The 6,438-nt window shown below is 41.8% G+C and overlaps 1 long non-coding RNA gene across 1 annotated transcript; it reads right to left on the reverse strand.

The window, feature by feature from the left end:
• Positions 1–3,649: 3,649 nt before the first annotated feature.
• LOC137478571 (uncharacterized) lies at positions 3,650–5,152 on the reverse strand. Its single transcript, XR_011001661.1, has 3 exons — positions 4,966–5,152; positions 4,218–4,302; positions 3,650–4,145 (listed from the first exon to the last, which is right to left on the reverse strand). It is a non-coding gene; the product is annotated as an uncharacterized lncRNA (long non-coding RNA).
• Between the last annotated feature and the right edge of the window lie 1,286 nt (positions 5,153–6,438).

Below are 6,438 nucleotides of genomic sequence, written 5' to 3' on the forward strand. Positions count from 1 at the left end.
TCAAAAATCGACCACTGTTATGTGCTTTGCAATAATGGGACTTCATCATCATTAAACAAAAAATATACACTCTGGGTCTAATTATGATCAGTACAAAAATTTCAGCTGTGAAATTAGGTTTAGACTCAGAAGGTTAAAAAGGAAACCAGATCCCCCAGTCACTGGGAGGGGATCTGTCCCTCCCTCCCTCCCTCCCTCCTTACCAGCTACTTGGAAATGGCAGGCAAGAGACTCACCCATGGGACTGCTGAGTGTGCTCACGTCATTGCTCTGACAGCTCTGGTCTCCAGCACAGGAAAGGAGCAAACGTGCTGCCTTATCTGCCTGCCTCGTGTCATCGTCCTTCCTTGAATTGTCGCTGGGCTCACCCTCACGTCATCCAGACAGGAGCCATCTCCTCTGGCAGGAACAGGAGGGATTAGCTGCCTGCCTGGCATCTGTGTACCAGATGAGGAGAAATAAAATTTCAGCTCACCTGTGGCTGAGCAGATGTTTTTGGCTTCACACCACTACAACTCACACGTGCTGCTACCTCACCAGTGGATATGTCTATGACAACACCACATACTTCAATTGCCAGACTTTCTCATGGGCTTACAAGGGATTTTCTCATGTGGGAAAATTTACAAACTCTAATGTAAACATCCCAGCTGTACAGGTCTCTGGTTACATTTCCATCTCTCAAAACTCTAGAAGTCTCTGATGCATCTGGCAAACAAACAATCACGCTTACAAATCCAATATGAAAGTGAAAAAACTTCCAGGGCTATAAGACCTACCTGTATGCTTTGACCAAAACAAATCTTCTTAAAAATATAACGCTTAGGTTCTTGACCAGAAAAACAATTTAAATGTTTTATAAAATCACAGCAATTGCCTCTAAATAAAAATCAAAGACTGATGTTTTCCCTTGTGTTGTGTGTGGTAAAGGTGATGCTGGGTATTCCAATACAGGAGATGCAGAGATTCTGCTTAACTCAAGAGATTTCTCTCCAAGTTTCCTGCAGAACAGACAGTTTCCTGTAAGAGTATGTTTGTCTGTGGGAAGCTATCAGCCTCTCAGCAGTGTGTCTGATGGAGACAAACCCTTGCTAAAGGAAAACTTAGCAAGACAATAAGACAGTCATTGCATCATTCAGCAATGATTCATCTTAGCCTTGACTGATATCTGATAAATTATAAATAGTCAGTGGTACAACTTAACACTCTGATCACTTTCACTCATTATATTTGTTCAGCTCAAACATAGAGAAACAAAAAGTGATAAAACTAAACATTAAAACCCACCTGCTTTAGACTTGTAAGTGGAAACTCAGCACTCAAACACTACACATCCTTTTTCAGAATTTTGGGGGCTCACAGAAGTACATTTAACCTTGGTTTTGTTCATTACTGGAAAGCAGAAGCTCCAGTGTAGTCCAGAACTCACTTTCTTCATCTTGTGATTTCCACTGCTTTCTCTAAACTGTCTTCTCATAGTCTGTGATCTGTTTAGCTCTTCCCTCTGCTTTTGACCTTATTCTCAGTGGAAAAACATGAAATGCTTGTTACAAAATTAGCCTGCTTAATCCACCTACATATCAAGTTCTTGACATTTTCTATATTCCTACAAATCAGTATTTTAACCACAGTCTATTTTCAACATATCCAACTGTTGGTATCCATTCCTTTCATCCCTCGTTCCTTTTCCTCTATGTACAAGGCACACCCTGATAACCAGTTTCTATCCTTTACCTCTAAGTGTTGTTATCTGTTCTCATAATTTTACAACAATTTAGATAACAGAGTTTTTTTTGCAATCTGAAATCTAATGTACATAAAACTGAAAAGGGAGTAACATACAATGGAAGAGGGAAATTACTTAAAAGGCGAGCTCCCAATAAAACCAGCTAGGAATGTACCATGCTAGTGTGCCAATGAACTGTAGTGCAGACCATGGGCCTGACTATTTAACAAAGAGTCATAAAAACTCCTGTAAAATAAGAGCTCCAATCCAACCACTTACTTTTATCCAGACATGCTTAACTTTCAATCTGAATCAAACCTGTATTTTTCCCCTGTGCTTTGCAGAGCTAACAACCACTTCCCCCACTAACCCCATGCAAACACTCCAGATCCCCAGTCATATAGCATTCGATGTTATAGAATTTTTTTCTTCGACACTACAAATTGGAAGCTTCAGTAAAGCTAACATTAATTATTGGATGTCTGCTTTTGACAGCAAAAAGAAGTAGCTTCAATAAGTAGCTCACCAAATGGATGATTTAGGTTCATAAACAGTGAAGGAGCTATCATGAAAAGAATAGTGAAGTTCAGATGTCTGTTGCAAAGTGTTCCCAAGCAAGCAAAAAGAATATTACCATATTTACATATTCAATACAGCTTTTAAATCCTTTTATCCTCCAGTCTCCTCACTTGAAGCTAAGCCTTTTGTCTACTCAAAACCAAGGGAAGAGAGGAAGAGACTTGGAACTTCTCTTTGAGTCTTCAGGTTCAGCCCACAGATAAATCACAGCAGTTGTTTCTATGACATTTCCTGCCCCAAAGAGCCAGCCAAAAATCCTATCCACATTCTCATCATGTTGAGTATTGCAACATCCTTTCAAGAGGATCTATCAAGCACGGTCTTGTCTTGCTTCAGTTCACCTAGAAAGCAGCTGACAAGATCAACTCATCATTTCTCCATCACATCCTTTCCTTGTTGGCCCCCACACAAAACTGAATTTTTAATCCTACCTTTCAAGGCCTTCTTGATTTCTGCCTGTCCATATACACAGAAGGATTAGCACCGTTCAGTCTCTTCATCACAACTGTTCTTCTCAGGAAGGCACCTCTTGCAAAAACTCATGCTTGCAAGGAGGACCTATTAAACAGGAGCAAAAAGCATTTTGTTGTCCTTTTCCAAGGTCACACAACCCTTTTTCCATGGTACACAGTTAAGAAACTGCTTCCCTACCTTCTTCCAACTGCTTGACCTTCCTGTTGCCCTGTGCTTTACAGCCAGTGCAGACTGTAGAGGTGGGGGTGTGAGAAGAATGATGTTTGAAGGTACCACATGTGTACACAGTACCAGCCACAACAGAGATCTTCATCCATCAGCACAGTTCCTGGACACTCTGACAATAAACAAACACTAACAGGCTGTTTGATCCAAGTTGGGAATACTGAATCCCTCCCCAGCACAGCACAAATTTCACAGCTGCTCTACTTCCAGCTTGGTGCACCTGAAGAGGATGCTCCTGGTTCCCAACACTCAGCTCCACTCCCATCCATCTCACAGGAGCAGCCAAAGCTGTGACAAAGCTCTCTGGGCAACTGGGGACTTGGAGCAGAACCCTGCACTGATACACCCCAGCTGCTAAGAGGGCCCCTTCCTGGCTGAGTGGGTGTCTGGATCCCCAGTGCTTGTGATAAAGAGGAGAAATCATGACAACAGCCCCAGAAAGTGATTGACAGCTTCCCAGGAAGCACTTTCCTGTTGAGATGACTGTGCTCACTGTCCTACCCACACTCTGCTGACAGCCTGAGGCAAGTTCAAAGGGTCAGAGACCTCACAGCCGATGCTGAGGGAAGGGAACCAGCAGAGCCCCCTTCAAGTACGTCAGCAAAGAGAAGGAAGCATGATGCCACTGTGATGGGATCACACCGCGATGGGAACGGGGAGAAGGGGGCAGGGCTCCTCTTGGGATGCACCCCCTGCCAGTTTTGTGACTCCATGAAGAACTAAGTCAAGGTTAAAAAAAAGTTCATCTCCCTGCTAGCAGAAAGTAACAAAAAAGGCTCTGCACTTGGGATTCATCACTCCTCTTCCAATTGTGAAGGCTGAGCACAAGTAAGGGTGAAAAATACTGGGGAGCAGCAGAGAACTGGAGAAAATTCAGAAGCCACCTCTCTCTCCTAGGGAGCAGAAGTGCCTGGCAAAAGCATCATTACCCTGGCTGCCTCAGACCCCTGTGGAAACAGAGGAAACCAGGTAATTCTGGAGGCTGGCAGGAAATTGTAGAGATCACCTAGTCCAGCCCTCTGCTCACAGCAGGGCTAGTTTCAAATAGCACTTATAGACCTCAGGGAACTCTTGCCTCTGTGCCAGCCTCAGAGAGCTGATGGGTTTCAGGGCCTGAGCTGAAGTCAAATGTTTGTAGTAACTGAAACAGGCTGAACACACCACATGAATGTTCACAGTGCCATAATCAAAGGGACCTCCACCATACACACACATCTGTTCCTCCACCCTTTTGCTTTCTCTGCATCTTTGGCAAGATGCAGTTCACTCTCTGCTGGAAAGCCAAGCAGCCTCTTCATCTGTGTGCAAGAATAAAAAGACAAAGTGCCAAGAGTCATTTGTACAATGAAGACATTGTGTCACAGACTTCTTCATTATCTGTACTGCACATGAAGGAACGAGATCAAAACCCTCAGTATGGGAAGCATTTGAGTTGACATTCAAGTACCAATAGCTTTGTTCTATTAGATTTTCTGCCACCAGAAGTGATTACATCAGTCAGAATTTGAATACACTCTGACCTAGATTTTCAGAAGCCCATAAAGAAGGCAGTTATCTCAATCCACTTTCACAGATGGATACTGAGATGCTGTTCTAATTGTTAAAAAATAAAGTATGTATTACAAGTCAACACGTAAAGACAGTGGGTTGAGAGCTGGACTTTGGGTGAGGATGGAAAGAATCTGAGAGGGAGTAGTAGCAGTAGATTTTTTTCTTTTTCAACAGAAATATCTGGGTATTTATATTTCATATCACTGTTTGAATATCAGCAGGAATGTTGTAAGCCAGCTGACCCAAGAAAGTCAGTTAATTTCCTGGTCCTGCTGCTAGGTTTGTTATTAGCCAGTGTCTACCAATGTTTGGGAAATGAGAATCTCATACTTATTATCAATAATATGTTGTTTTTTCCTTGTCATTATTTCTAATTTCACCTCAAAAGCAGAGCAGAATGGAAACCTTACAGGAGTCTTCTATTGCTTCTCTTGGGAAGATACTGGCACACTTGGGCCTTGTGTCAGGTTCAGTCAGGGATCTACTGTTGTCCTCCAATGATTTATGGAACAATACATTAGTGTGGAGCCATAAAAAGCCATATTTCTTATAATACAAAGATAAAAAGTTATCAAAATTTTCTCCAGGAAGCAATAATTCAGAGCTTTATGGTGGCAAGGAACTTAGAGTTTTTAGCAGAGAGGACAAATAAGATGATGGAGATGATCTATTTTATTTAACAACTTTAGTATCTTCCTTTAAGTTCTTAATTTACAACAAGAATGTTTCTAACTAAGCTGAGTTGTTAGGGAATGCATCTTTAACCCCTAAGTGAGAAAATGCTTCTGTAAGCACTCAAAAATTACTCATTGTTGCAATATAATTTCATTTTCCTCCTTATGGGCATCCATGTCATAAAGACAGGTTTGTCTTAGGCAATTTAGCAGTAAGTGATTCTAATCAACTGTTACAAGCCTCCTCCTCCCCAGCCTCTCTGGGCATCCAGAAGATCACCTTAAACCATCTTCCTCCCTCATAAATCACATCTGACAGCCCTGCTATTCCAGTCTCTTTTCCTCTGCTAACATCTAAAGCTACTCAATCTGCCTTCACAGAAGCTTGCTTTTCTTCTTTTTTTCCTTTTCTTGTATTTTTTGGGCAAGGGTATTTTTGTTTGCAAAGAAAATAAAAGACAATGATGCCAGAACACACTGTCTTCCTTCAGTCTCACATTCAAAACATTTCTTAAACTTGCAGAGCACATTTAGGAATCTCAGCTCTGTTTTTGACTGTGCTTTTTCCAGAAAGCAGTGTCCCAGACTGCTGAACTCTGCATGACTTTTAAGTCCTTTGAAATACAGGCCACCCTCCACTTCAGCCCATTTCCAACAGGCTGAAGTCCTACATCTCTTCAACTGAGCCCTGCCCAGCATGTTACTGAGGGATTCTTTGCTCAGTGTCATTCTTGTTTGTGGGATGCACAATTAGGGATTACACTGGCCTTCAGCTAAGAACAGAGTCCAACAAAAGAGCTTTGTAGACCAAATTCATACAAGCTTTAGTGACCTCTTCAGTAAAGAACTAATAATTAGCCCAATTCTGAATTACACGTGATATTTTCTATAGGATCTAGCACCTATGGTTATGACTCCTGTCAAGTTAGAAGACATGCAATCAGAGCAGTATTTAAGCCATTTGAGCAAGAGGAATTAAATTGCTTTGTATGTGGCAAAATAATTCTGAGGTATGAAATAACCCATAGCAATTAGGGTGAAAAAAACCACAGAATGCCTGTAAAATAAACACCCAGGGATGATTCAGCTGCACAACTGCCAACTGCTTTTAGGAGCTGCAAGATGCAGGGTCTTGCTCACACTGCTAGAAAACAGAAGCTGCATTTACAGGCTTTGCTTCCAGATAATCCACAAAGCCAAAATGTGTCT

The sequence above is a fragment of the Anomalospiza imberbis genome, chromosome 8, assembly GCF_031753505.1.
Source record: "Anomalospiza imberbis isolate Cuckoo-Finch-1a 21T00152 chromosome 8, ASM3175350v1, whole genome shotgun sequence".
Classification (NCBI taxonomy): Eukaryota; Metazoa; Chordata; class Aves; order Passeriformes; family Viduidae; genus Anomalospiza; species Anomalospiza imberbis.